This window comes from Aethina tumida, chromosome 2 (assembly GCF_024364675.1).
Source record: "Aethina tumida isolate Nest 87 chromosome 2, icAetTumi1.1, whole genome shotgun sequence".
Taxonomy (NCBI): Eukaryota; Metazoa; Arthropoda; class Insecta; order Coleoptera; family Nitidulidae; genus Aethina; species Aethina tumida.
Genome location: NC_065436.1, coordinates 557,796 through 572,623, shown reverse-complemented (window position 1 = coordinate 572,623; position 14,828 = coordinate 557,796).

Genomic DNA, 14,828 nt, shown 5'->3' with positions numbered 1-14,828 from the left:
ATACAGAGCTGAAATAAATAAAAAGGTTAAAAAATATTCTAATTATTTATTAACCATAGTTTAAAAACTATTATTTAAAATTCCTACATAAAAAACAAAGGAAAACTAAAGTATAATTTTTAAATATTATTAATATATTAAATATGTGAGAAAATAATTGATTTTGATACAAATTATTTTTGAAAACATTGGAAAAAAAATATAAATTTATATATTTTTGTGGAATTTTATGATACTGAAGGTTTTTAATAGTCTAGAAAATACATAACCTAATTTTAAAACATTAAAAGTATAAATCAATAATAAATGAACCTCGTAGATTATTAAAGTAGTAAAATTTATTATTTACTATTATGTGTATTTATATTTTTTATTAAATAAAAATATTTATTTAATGGAAAATCCATGTACCATCATGGTTATTTATTTTAGTACATCAAACTGTATTAATAACATATATTTCAACAAACATTAAGCTAATGAATGTCTTTTTGTGATTATAACAAAAAATATTATTCCAAGCTATAAATGTATAATATTTACTTTTAAATCCAATAATTATGGACCATTAGGTATTAATGTGTTCTGTAAATTCATCTTAAAATTATAGTAATTTTATTTATAATATGGTTAATTATATAAAATTTTCGTTTCCATTTTTATTGGTAGCTCTTGATAATTTCGAAACTGGACCATTTTCTTAAATCCAGATCGAAATCTCGCAACGAACGGCTCTCTCGAATTCTTCCCGACTTCCTGCTGTCAATCGATGATTTATACGATTCGTCGGATGAAATAATTTCACCGCGATTCCCGCGGCGAGCACACACAGGGCCTCGGCCGAGTGGGTCTCAATCTATCAAGATAATATTTTCACTACACATGCACGTTGACGGTTGTTAACAGATTAGGAACGGTTTCTGGTGCACAGGTTGCCTTTTTCAACTGTCACAATACGTTCCGGAGGAATTCCATGTGAACACTTTGTGACAGTAATACGCTACATTTGAATATTTATCTAGATCGCCACAATTATGATAGCGGACTATTTTTTTCTTCCGTTCTTTTCTCAGATAACCTACGACGAGATACGTGAAATAATATATACTGTATTTTTTTATTGAGGGCAGAGTTGCGTGTTTAAAAAAATAACTTAAACGGTTCATAATTCAGATTGTATCGGATAAGTTTTCGATTTGCCCGTGAGAGAACAAACAATGAGTTTATGATACACCATTTATTTAAAAGCGAGAATTTAGTATTAGTGTATGGTGGAGATATTTAAAAGTTCTTCTAATTAATTATTTTCATTAAGAATATTTGGCGCCCAACTTATTGAACTCAACAAATTGGCGCCCAACTTTTGATCTTAACAAATTGGCGCCCAACTTCTAAATTATTGGCGCCCAACTTATTGACTCGTAACTTTATGGCGCCCAACTATTTGGTTAATATTTTTTAAATTTGAATCAGTTCTTTGATGTAAAAGATAAAGAATAATGTTAATTATTGCGTGTTTAAAAAAATAACTTAAATGGTTCCTAATTTAGATTGTATCGGATTTTTCGATTTGCCCGTGAGAGAACACACAACGAATATATGGTGTGGGTCAATTATTTTACTCCTCCCTCATATTTTGGAGAACGATTACGGGTGAGACACCTAAACATTGTTTAATAACCACACAAAATTTAAACAAGCAATTAAGATGGTCAGATAAACGAGGAAAAGTTCAATTAATTGGTCACGATAAAAAGATTTGTGGCTCATGATTCCATCGGATTTAAATTTGGCTTATTAGAATTTGTCACCGACACTTCGGGCTTAATAAAAACGCCTATTTTATTATTATAGTTTTATATCGAAACGATTATCGGTTCGGATTAATAAATATTCATTCACATTACGGGCAGTGGATCAGATAAACTCGGGTTACTGTAATACCCCCAAGTCAAGATGTAATCTGAACGTGTTTAGTACTACTGTTGGTATAACAATGTAATGTTACGATATTAAAAAAGATGTACGATAATGTTTATGTAAACAATACTTTACAATAATGTCATGTTTAAAATCAATGCGGACCATACTTGAGCCCTGAGGCCGGTTTTAATCAACTTTATGGAATTATCGGGGTTGGTCCGGCCATTCGAAATTATCGGTGCTCTATTATAGTTATTTGCAAGCAATAATTTCTCAAAATAATACACTCAACAATATACTTGAAAGATGTACTTAAAAACAAAATATTGACGATGTTTTTAGTCAGTGACATTAAAAAAAGATCACATAAATCCAGTTTTGGTTAACAAAGAGTAGTAATTAATTAAAAAAAAAAAAAACTAATAATGGTTTGGACCTCCATGAAGATGCAGACTCTTGCCAAAGATCCAATCTAATGAGGTTTTTTATTACTCGTCATCTCTAGTGAGAGCTGAAGGTCTATCAAAGTCTAAGGAGGGAGAATTTTACTATCTATGATGTTCTACACGTGTTCAATCAATCATGAGTCCGGACATCTTGCTGGACATGGCAACAAATTTGCATTAAACTCTGATAATATGAGATCAGGGATTATCTTGTTGGGAAACTAAATTTTAAAGGGTCACTGAATCTGTGTGTTTTATTTGTTATATTTTTTTGTTCATGAGATTTTTAAAATGAAAGTACTTAGTATTTGGTGCAATTTCAATTGTGTTCTTAGAATTTTTTAATAATCTCTTATGAAAGCAAAATTATTACATAAATACAATGGAACTGTGTTTCATTATTATTAAAGATAATTACAAAGATAATTTTATTTGTGACAGTTCAATATTTCTAACACACATTCCCACCGACTAATATTAATAACTCGTAATTATCCGTGACATTTATTTTGGAACGTCTTCCTGCCTGTCTCATTTCTCATCCGTGTCGTTTAACTTGACGACTACAAAAAATCCTATCTGATCGTCGAATTGTATTACCATCGATTTTTATTTCTGTGTGTGTGTGTGTGTGTGTGAGAGAGAAATTTATTCGCGTTTTAAAAAGAAAAACTTTTAAATCTACTTATTCACTTTTCCCCACTTCCGACCAGATTCCTATCGCCGGCCCTAACAGACTGAGGAATGGGGTGAGAAAGGGCTTGACCTTGACTCGAATAAAAAGGGCGAAATTTGAGACGTTTTTAGATACGATTCAGAGACGGGAAGACCTTTTCTCATAAAAAAATGTGAGATAAAAATAGACACCCACCGACTTAATCTGCTGAGAACATATTTAATTTTGATAAACTTTTTTCTACTACTATTTTCTAATTTTTATGAGCTTTTTTTAGCCAACCACTGCATATTAATTTTTATTAATTTTTTTATATCTTAATTAAAATTTTATTCTCATTAATTTCATTTTTCCTTTTTTATTCTTACCTTATTTATTTCTTTTTTTCTAGTTCTCTTTATAAATTTCTTTCTTATTTTTCTTCTTTCTTCTGTCTTTTAATTTCATATCTTTTTACCTCTTCATTTATTTTTGTTCCTTTCTGTTTCCTTCTAAATTTCTTCTACTTTTATTTTGTTCTGTTTCTTCTGTACAACATTAAAATTGGTAAAAAATAATTTTCCTGTATCAAAAAAAATTAATAGTCCATAAAATATATTTTAGGAACTCACTAATTCGACAACACGAATAATTTGTGCATATACATTAATCTAATCAAAAAAACGAATAACAAAATATTGATCAATTACTCCAATCGTGTAAAAAGTTCATTGTACGGTATCGATGTAAAAAAATTAAGTAATTTTTTGCGTGTAATGGATTGAAACGCAGAGATATCGTTCCATTAGATCAACATATAAACACCATAACGGCGTTTAATAGTTGGAATAATATTATGGTATACTTGAGGTTGGAGGCTTTTAAGAATGGGGCATTATTATTCGCGCTGAACAAATACGGGAACGAACGAAATCCCCCCATGTCGTTTCCAGTCTGGAACGCGGATTGCTTAAATAACAAACTCCGGGGCGGCACTGTTTATTTTGTCTAATTTATTTATCGGAAGCCGCGCGCAGGACTGGAATCAGTTAATTTTGTTGAATACAAATAAACTCTACGGTAAATCAGATACGAAAGCCGTCATAAACCATTAACCCGGAGCCAATTAGGTAAATCCGATGGCGATTCGAATGGAGACCGGCTATATTTATTTTGGCTTTTATGCCATCGGAATGGGTCGATCCGATTGTTTATATTAATCGGTGGGACGTTATACTGCGATATCCTAATTTTTATGGTACGGCGCTTTGATAAAGACGTTTGTCGGTCGTACTATATATAAGATACCAACCAACCAACCAACCAACCAACCAACCAGGTGCTCGTATAATTTTATGAAATAATGATATCCACAGATAAACGGTGGACCATCAGCACAGTTTCAGTAATTGATATTGTTGCTGCTGTTTTCGACACAATGAAATGAATAAAGGAAATGTTACTGAACACGTTTGATCGTAATATTATGCTGTAATATTTTCAATGGCGTTTTCGCAGCTTTTTTATTAGCTAACACGTCGAATGACGGATGGAGGCAAATAAAAATTCAATTTGTATACCCTAATCTGTCCGAAGATAAGAGCCGAGATAAATCCGTAGAATATAAGTCTCATAATCCGAAGATATAAATCTGGCCATTTCTATTATTCGTTGATTCACCTTTGCACGCTTCTCTTTTCATTTGGGTCGTTTCAAAGAGGAAAGGTGTTTTAATATTGAGGAAATATGTTGGGGATAATGGAAGGGGACGAAGTCGTTCATTTCTAACGCATTGAACGTTTTAATTATCAAATTTAGGCCATTAAAAGTACAGATAAATGAGGATTCAATTCAATTTTAATAATATTTCATAAAGACTGAAGCAAAAAAATATGCCTTACTCTGTTCTTTCTCAACTACTTCACACTTTCGTATTTTCTTCTTTTTTCTTCATTCTTAATTTTTGAAACCATTTACTACGATTATATTGATAAATAAAATAATTGGTTGAATTTAAAATCAATATTAATTCATAGATAGGAAGTTATTTACTGTTGCCAGGAGGTAAATTGAACTTTGTAGCTGTTGCTCATCTTTCTGATGTTTCAATTTCTTCATTTAATTCATTACAAAATTAGCTCAATCCAATTAAGTAAAAGTACATTAAAAACTAATATTTTCTTCAGTACCACGTTTTTTGTATATTTACTTTGATTATATCGGTAGTTCGTACTGAAACCAATATTAATTTATACAGTCAAAGTTATCGGTAGTTCCCAGAGAGGAGATAACCCGAACTGGTTCCCATCGAGAAGAAGTTCGATTCGCAAAAATGCGTAAATGAGTTCGGACGTACGTGTCGGCCGTTAATTTTTCAAATATGCGGGGACGCTTAATTACTTACGTACGAAAAAGTTGCACGCAAGACGTCCACGATCGTAATTAATGAGGAAAAAATTCATGGCGGCGGCTCCTAAGTTTTGTGCGTGAAATTTTCGCGGCCCCCCTCCGCTTTCCATTCCGATGAAAACTCATGCGAACACGGGAAATTAACGGACGTTACATCTACTTTCTCGACGACATTTACATATTTATATTTATAAGTTAATTTGAATGTTTCGACGGCAAAACTTTACCGCCATTTTTTGTGTGACGTTCGTGCAGTAGTCCGGCTTGTTTAATTACTGAGTCAATTAATATTTTTTTTATTTTATTTTCGTCTAGATTTGTAACGAACGACATAAACAGGTTATCAGTGGTGCGTTGTCTTCGTTGATGTTTCAGGGCAAAAACAAGCCCGATAATGAACTTTATTAACGCTCAAAACTTGATGCCCATTTGCACGCTGTACTTGATAATTTTAATTTAATATAGGAATCTCGTACGTGAGCCGCTTTTTCACCGTCCAATCCGCCTTTGTTTCCTAAATTCTAGACTCCAAATAAAAATCCTGTCAAAGAAATAAATTGGATAATTTTATGGCAGTTAGTGATGGACGGATTCCACTTGTAATCTACTTCTTTGACAATTTAATAATGCCCACAAATGTCTCTATTTAATAAAAACTGATTGGTTTCAGTCCTGAACATTATTTTACTGTTTTAATTAGCAATTATTGGTTTAAATAAACACAAAATGCAAAGCAAAATCAGTGAATGATGTTTCCTGTAAACAAGTTGTATCGAATTTTATGTTGAGAGGTAAATCAGTGGATAGAAAAATTCAGAAATGATTCATTCCATGACAAAATTCGTGATGTTATTATGCCTGTCCTTTGACCCGAAAAATATTTATTAAAATTCCTCCAACATAATAAAATATACTCGTAATGAAACTTTTCACAAAGCGTGAGCAAATTCTTTGCGGCCTTTCAATTAATTTGAAAAACTACTTACATCTCACTTTTCATCGCAGCTAATGGGATTTTGTAAAAAATACCTTTAACAACGACAAGCACGCGAAATATGCTAATAAATAAATTCCTCCTTGTCGGATGACATTTTGCACGAATCGATTTCCGCGTACCAGACGCAGCCTTTGTTCTGTCAAAGAAAATTCAATTCGTTGCATGGAAAATCTTTCGGCCAAATAAAAGCTGAACGTTTAATATTTTACAACAAAACCGTTGTCACGGCTAACGTTAATTACGACCGACGACCAAAGAGCCCCATCAAAGGATAAGTTTAACATATTCCGTTGTCCATTTTGAAATTGCTGTAACGGTCGTGTCGTAAATCTGGGATTGGCGCCACGCATAAAACGCAGACACGTGAGATACGCATTTCCCGTCCACTCAACCCCGATTATTAAATTCCTTTTTAATGCATCAGATTGAGTCTATTTCTGGGGCTGTTTACAGCAGTGAAAGGCAAAAAATCTCGCGGCAAAGTTTCGCAACGTCCAGGTGCATTTGGTGGCTTTTGAAAACGAGTTAAAAATGCGCACGGCATTAATTGTTGGTCGCAAGGCCGGATGCTGTATATGAAATCTTGCCTGGATAAAAATCGTCTTACACACGGTGAATTCTTAGACGGCAGGTGCGACCCATTTCGAGGCGTTCCACCGGAGAACAGGTTCTCTCTCGGCCGCGTAAAAATCATGCTTTCTCCATGTAACTTACGAGCATGTGCTTTTTGGGATGGATGAGGTGCGTTGACAAAAGTGCTGTCGGCCACGTTAAATCCGGCAACGCGTGTCTGCAAAGGGCGATTCGATTATCGCGTAAAACTATCTGCATTATGTTGCGACGCAAACTTTTCTACGTACTTTTGTACACAAACTGGAGGCGGTGGTGCTTTCGCCTCCGGCCGTGGCCACGTTAGATCGTTGCAGATACAAAGAAAATTTAATTTTCCGTTATCACGCAGATAGTGAACGCTAGAAAACCTATGTGACAACGCTTTTGTTACCTGAACGAATTGTTATTTTGTTGGAGAACAACCCAACGGCCGTTTACTGTCTGATAAGTGAAACACATTTTCTCTGTGTACTGCACTTTGTCCAAACTCATTTGCTATATTGGAACTTACTCTGTAACTTTGTTTTCTCTTTATCCTTTTAGATCATATATTTATCAATGAATTTTAGATAAATCTCTTTCAAAGAAAATCTATACAATTTTTATATTAAATCTTCATCTAAAGAAAAAAAATAAAGGGTAAATAGAAGGAAAGAAAATGAAATTGGAAAATAAAAAAGACGAAAAAATAAATGAAAGGAAGGGAAATGAAATATGGACAAAAAAAAACGAAAGGATAAGGGAAAGGAAAAGAAATGAAATAAGAAAACTGAAGACAGAAATAGAAAAAAAGGAGAAGAAAACTAAGAACTCCAAAAAATTATAATTTTTAAAATTTTTGACAAAATAAAAAGAATTAGAAGTCGAAAAGATGAATGAAAGAAAATAAAGTAAGAAGAAAAGAAGACGCATGGATAAATAAAAAGAAAAAAAGACGAAAGGATAAAGAAAAGGAAGGGAAATGAAATAAGGAAAATAAAAAACAAAACGATAAATGAAAGGAAAAAAAAAAAGAAATTAAGAGAAAAAATTATAATTTTTAAAGTTTTTAACGAGATTAACAAAGAATTTCAACTAATCAATGGTCCCAAATTTTGACCACAAATTTTATACCTCGTATACAATTTTATTTTGAAATGGGATAAGAAAAAATTGCAGTATTGATTGCCTTTTTAATTAAATGTTCGTTCTGTTTATTACTAAAAATTGTTTGTGAAATTATTAAAAATAAATCACATTGAAATGGGTCGAATGTTGGTGAAGTCCAAATAATAAATATTGACAGCAAATGAAAATGTAAAAAATCATTGTTTTAATCAATTGTAAATAAACAATTTTTGGATTATCTACGTTTCACAAACAGGTTTTTTATTTACAAATCTGAAATGCGGCGTCTGCCCTCCGCCCCTTTGAATGGCATTAAATTAAAATAAAATTCCCCCTCATTAGCAATAAAGCTGGAATTTCCCCTCGCGTTAGCTTATCTGGAAAATACGGACTTCTTATATTTTATTAAAATTATTAACGACATCCTCTTTGGGGTGACGGGGTCTTGTTAAGGCCCCGAAATTAACGCAGAAACTTTCCCGCAGTAATCCTGCGGTACCACCGAAAAAGGTCCCTCCACAATATGCATCCTCTAAAACAAATGTCCGCGGAACTTACACTGAACTTTTGTGCATAGGGAATTTTATCGGGGCACATTTTGCATTTTTACGATTTTTTCATCGGTCCCGCGGGCCCCATTAGCCCTCCTCTCCAGAAACAAGAAAAAAACAAGAGTTAATATTTACTCTTTAATAACTGAAACGTTCCGGAAGGCCGCGGGCACGCCGCATAAAATTACCGGCGTGCACCACGTCCAGATTACCTTCCGGGGGTCGGTACCGATTAAGTTTATTGCGTCGCGTTCTTGTTTTTCGTTTGCGAGAGACAAAAAATCCGGTGTTCCGGTGTTGAGCGGGTCGTTTGAAATTTCAGCGTGGCAACACAAAGGTTGAGCCAACTTCAATCACTCCCACTTGCAAATTAATAATCTCCAAGAGCTGCACGTATCCGAACGCGCTTTTGAGTATTTCGGAAAGCGCGTGTTTGATGTGAACGAGTCGCCGTCGTTAAGCTGACTCGTTTCAATTTTACCTTCAATAAAACCTGTCTGACGTTCGGATTTTTCTAATTAAGAATAATTAGAATATTGCCGCACTACACGTACGAAATGTTCACGTCTTAATTTCGTTTTAATCAATGTTTTTGCCCGGTCACTGGAGTTTTATTAATTTTTTTTTCCCGATGGTTGTTTAATTAATATCAGGTGGGATTGGTTGCAAAGGACCGTTTACCGGTTAATTAGGCGCTTCTCTTCGGTCTCCTTCACTTAATTCGGTACAAAATTGGGTCAATTTTAACTACAAACTTCCACACAACAGAAACTTAAACATGCTTTATTTTCCTACGTGTTTATCAACGGTGCAATCTATAAATTGATTGATTGCGTTGAAACAGGTGATTACATTTAAAAACCAATATTAATTTATACGCAGCAACTTATTTGTAGTTCCCAGGAGATAAACTAAACTGGTTCTTGTTAAACAGAAGTTTTCTGTAGGTCTTCGGATCCTCAAAGTACTTCAGGGGCTGAGTTTGGTGTTGTTGCTCCTCTATGTTCTTCTTCGGTTTCATTAACTTGATTAACTACAACACAGTGTCAATCTTATCTCGTTAAGTATACTAAAATCTGCAATTTTCTGCAGTATCATATTGCATGGACATGTTTTAATGTTTGAAGAAAATTTAAATGAACATTAAAACTTAAATATCTCAAACATGGTTGGGTTAATTAAAATTACTCAAGAGCACCTTTCTTTTCTAAGTTGTGCAAAGAATATGAGAACTTATTGGTTTTAAAAAATATTCAGTGGCGTAGAAAATATTTCGAGGAAAAGAACTGATTATTTCATTGAATTTTAGACAAGTATTTTAAGATAATACAATTTTAATCACAATTGGACCAAAGAATATGGAAATTAAGAAAAAGTAATAATTAAAAATTAATTTTAACTGTCTTTTTATTAATTATTTAGTATATTAATATTATTTCTAGTTACTTTTTATCCCACCTACTCATATATTCAAAATAAACCTTAAGAGAAAAGATATATTCAAACATATTTACAAATTGAACGGTTTATTTCACTCATGCACGTTTTCAGTTTTCCATACATTTCCTACATTTAAATCGATTCGAGTTTTTAGAGCACTAAAGTTTATAAAATGTAACCTAAAAGTTGGCTTCCCTATTCAAATTTTATTGTATAAAATGCTAATACAATAAAATTGCTTATTCATAGTTTGTTTAAAACAATGGTTTTACGTTGTGTACATTTGCAGCCAACGTTTATTGACAATTTCTGTTTAGCTGATAACTTTTCAGTTGCGGAAACATTGTGATTTACTTTTATTAATTTCACATAATAAAATTTTATTTGTAAACTTTTATCAATAAACACGTACCTCGCTCATTATTATGTTTTATTAAAATTTTAAATAATGAATTGAAAGCCGTTTTTCGACTCGAATATTAAATTAAACCAATATTATATTTCGTATTTTATTTTCAGTACATTCAGTACATATTTATAATTATATAACTTTTGTTATTTGCGATTCAAAAAGTCGGTTCCATAAAATTTTATTAAAACGAGTGAGGAAAATTAAATTTGATTTAATCATACGTATGTTGAGTATAAATATATATAAATGATTTTTGCGGTTAAGAAATTGGAGAATTGGAGCAGGAAAAGCAGATGTTAAGTAATTATCTCATATTTTAAAATTAATTAAAACTTTCTGAGACGAGTAGTGTTTAAATTAGTAAAATATTTCGTTGGCTTATCGCTTTTCAAAGGATTTTAAAGTTTTTCACTTAAAATATTAGTTATGAGCGCGGAAGTGCAGTTAGGCAAACTCCTCGCGAAAATATGGAAAATTTCCTTGAGGTCGGACTTCAGGCAAAAATTGATTCATTATGAATTCATAACAGGCTCTGGATTTGATTTAATTTCGGGATAGAGCACCGGCACAACTTGTTTGACTTCCAACTTTGTTTTGTTTCTAGTGTTTTCAATTTTCGAGCTAAACGAAACCATTATTCTTTGCTAATTTGTTGGAAACAGCTAATTTACTTGAAAATACCCACAAAACTACACAATAATAATAATAATAATCATAATAATAAATGAATATAGGTACCAAAATTCCAATTAATTTCAATTCTGAGCCGGAAATATTTTATGGCAAATACTTTACGTTCAAAAATTTAATTAACCCAGCCGGAATAAATGTTTCAGTTAGCATGTAAAATTAAATTCGTTACGCAGTTCATTTATTTGCAAGTGAGTTTTAATAAAACTATTTCATATTCAATGAGAAGTCAATTGACGGGTTTACAAATATTTATTCAATTATTTTACTTTATTTTACCTATATTTTATATTCAATCTGTACAATTTATTTTGATTTATTGAAAACCAAAGCCCTTTTTTGTGTCCTCGAACAGGTAAAAAGTCAACTGCGATAATGTTGATTTAAAAAAATACTTAAGGAGATTTGTTTTATCTAAACTGGACCACTCAGATACGATAATAGAACATTACAATAGATAAATTGGGCAATGAACGACTGGTTAAAAAACAAATTGGAATGAAATCAAAATAAATCAATTTGATTTGCTCCCTTTCTCTCTTTGTATAATAACGATAAAAGTAATAATAGAAAAATATCAGGTATTTGTGTAACGGGAAGTAAAAATTACAAAATCTATTTAGGAACAAAGATACAAAGACAGAAAAAAGAAAAAGAGAAAGAGAGTATCGATAGAGTTTTTAAATGCGCGTATCGGTTTCTAAAAACAAAGGGTGAACGACATACAAGTTTAAATGTACCATTCTATAAATACACAGACAGTTTCGTCTAAGCTCCACTGTATATACTGCCTGAACCCGCACATCCTCTAAATCTTTTAGCCTTTCCTATAAATAAAAAAGAAGTTGGTGGGTCATTAGAAAGATATTTCATTCACACGAAAATAAACAAGTCGGGGCCCATTATAAAACTGAAGGCGATTATCTCCCGAAAGATTTGGGTCGCGTTTGATGATGGTGGAAATCGGGAAAATATTGGTACAGTTGGTCATTGTCGGTAACTTGGCAATCATAACAGTTATGCCGTTTGCGAAATCAAACGATTTGGGTCACGCGAGCTGAACTCACTAAAATAATTTCGTCCGATTAAATTGTAACGAAGTGTAGTAAAATAAATCTCGAAATGGTTTTAATTAATCGTTTATCGCGTCCATAAAACAATGCTGTCTGGAAAGCAGGTAAATTGGAACGAACTTCGAGGAATTCAGGCGGGAAATTTATTGTTTCGAACTTGTACATTTTTAATAATATCAAGTTTGATCTTAAATTTTCTAGTTTTTTTTCCTCATTTAATCAGTTCGTTTTAATCGTTACTGTTGTTTCAGTTCCAGAAACTCTTTTATGGTAGATTCTTACTTTTTCTCTTAATTTAGGTAGTTTATACAATTTCTTCCATATTCAGAATCTTTTAGACATTATAGATGATGAAATTCAAGACCAAACCATCACGAATAAACCCATTTGGCCTCTTTTTCAGTAGTGTCCCACCATGTTTACCAGCTTCAACCTATGGTTCAAACCACACTTAATTTAGCTAGTTGAATCAATTTGTCCAATTTCTTCCATCTTCAGAAATCTCTAGATAATATGATAAAGCAGGAGAAGCTCCTGCTGGTTCTCCTGAAATAGTACTTCTTAATTTTATTAAGAAATTCTTGGTTGTTTAAGGCGAAATCAAAGTAAAGTATAATGTTGGAGAAAATAAATTAGCATAGTTACATAAGCCAAAAGTAAATTACTTTTTTATCTGCCTAATAAAATTAAGCTTGATAATTATTCAACGCACATAATTAATATCGAATTTTTAGGAAGGCCGGTTCGTCGAATGATGTTAAAAATAATCATACAAATTGAAGACATGAATATTCGAATTTAAAACAGCCCAGAATAACATTCATAAAACCAAAGTAGGTCAACAGAAACATAATTTTATCATGTTCCATTCGTCATTAAATATTTGTGAAAACGTAGAATATTTATATGCTTTTCCCAACGTTGTCATTGTCAAACATTGTTAATTATTTACGTACAAATTCGTTCTTTCATCAGATAACGCGAAAGCTTCATCACAACGGCATACATTATTTTTAAACAATGCGCAGTTTTCAGTTGCAGGAAAACGTTTAACGTATCTTGGGTGTCGCCATTTAGTTCCTCGCGTCGGGATTTCCATTCGCCGTTGCACTTTTTTGCGATTTTTAATTAAAATTTTACATCCACCGGACCGAATTAGAATTTTTGTTTTATATCTTCATTTCCGTTTAAATTTACTACGCTCGCCGAATGTTTGCCAATTACCTTTGCATTACTGCCACTACAAATTTCGAACTGAAGCTATTTACGTTTGCTGATATCCAGATTATACTCTCTGTTGATGATGCCCATAAATTAGTTAAATTGATCCGAATGCAAAGTGCAAAAATTAAAAATGTGATTTATACGATCGTGTTCATTAACGACTGGATTTTGTGTTGTCCAATTCCGAATTATTATTTTGACCAAATCGCTGACTCAGCTCTAAAAATTGATCACCCAAAAATACTTCACTTGTGTGAATTATGGATTACTCCTCAGTTATTTTTTTGTGGTATGATAAATATAGTTGTCACTCGACCTAGTAAGGAAGCACCCGCCTATTAACTTCGTCTAATTTTAAGTATGATTTCGACTAAAAGTGGAGTGAATTTTTGTGTTTCAGTAGTTGTAACGTATTAAAGTTAATGTTAGGTGTCTGGATGTATTTATAAAGCGACGGTGACTATGGAAGCAAAAAAACTAGGACTAAAATAGCTTCGATGTACACTGCTCATTAGGAATGTACTTACCAGACTGACAAAAACTTCCAAATTGGAGACAAATTAACCTTAATTTAGCTGACGAGAATTATTTTCATTATGCTTATTTCGTACATTTTATATCTCAGTTGAAAAATTAAACATAATTTGAATGTTCTATGATTTATTATAAGCAGATGTTTGTGGTGGAATCTTAGTTTTACTTTGTACGTGATCATCTTGAGCTGTGGATAATTAAGTGAATTCTTCTTAAATCTAAAATTAACCTTCCCCCCTTAGAATAACCCATCCTTTAGCTTCTGTTTCTTAGAATTCCTCATTCTCATCCTTTTTCATGAAGTAGAAGCAGTCCAATTTATTTCATCTTCAGAAATCACTAGACAATATTAAGGATAAAATTTAAGATTTTGTACCATGAAAAAGCAGGGAAAGCTCATTGGTTCTCCTGAAAAAGTACTTATTTCTGTAGTCTGAAAAATTAAACATAATTTGAATGTTCTATGATTTATTATCAGCAGATGTTTGTGGTGGAATCTTAGTTTTACTTTGTACGTGATCATCTTGAGCCGTGGATAATTAAGTGAATTCTTCTTAAATTTATAATTAACCTTCCCCCTTGTAGTGTCCAACCCTTCCAGCTACCGATGCCTTAGAATTCCTCCATCAATACACAAACAAATAAATAGTACTCGAAACGAGCATATGCGAGCAGGAAGTTGAATGAGTTGATTATCCTGTTCCTGCAAGTGTTCCTTGGTCCTGCTAGTTACACACCCGCCTGTCAATTAGTAC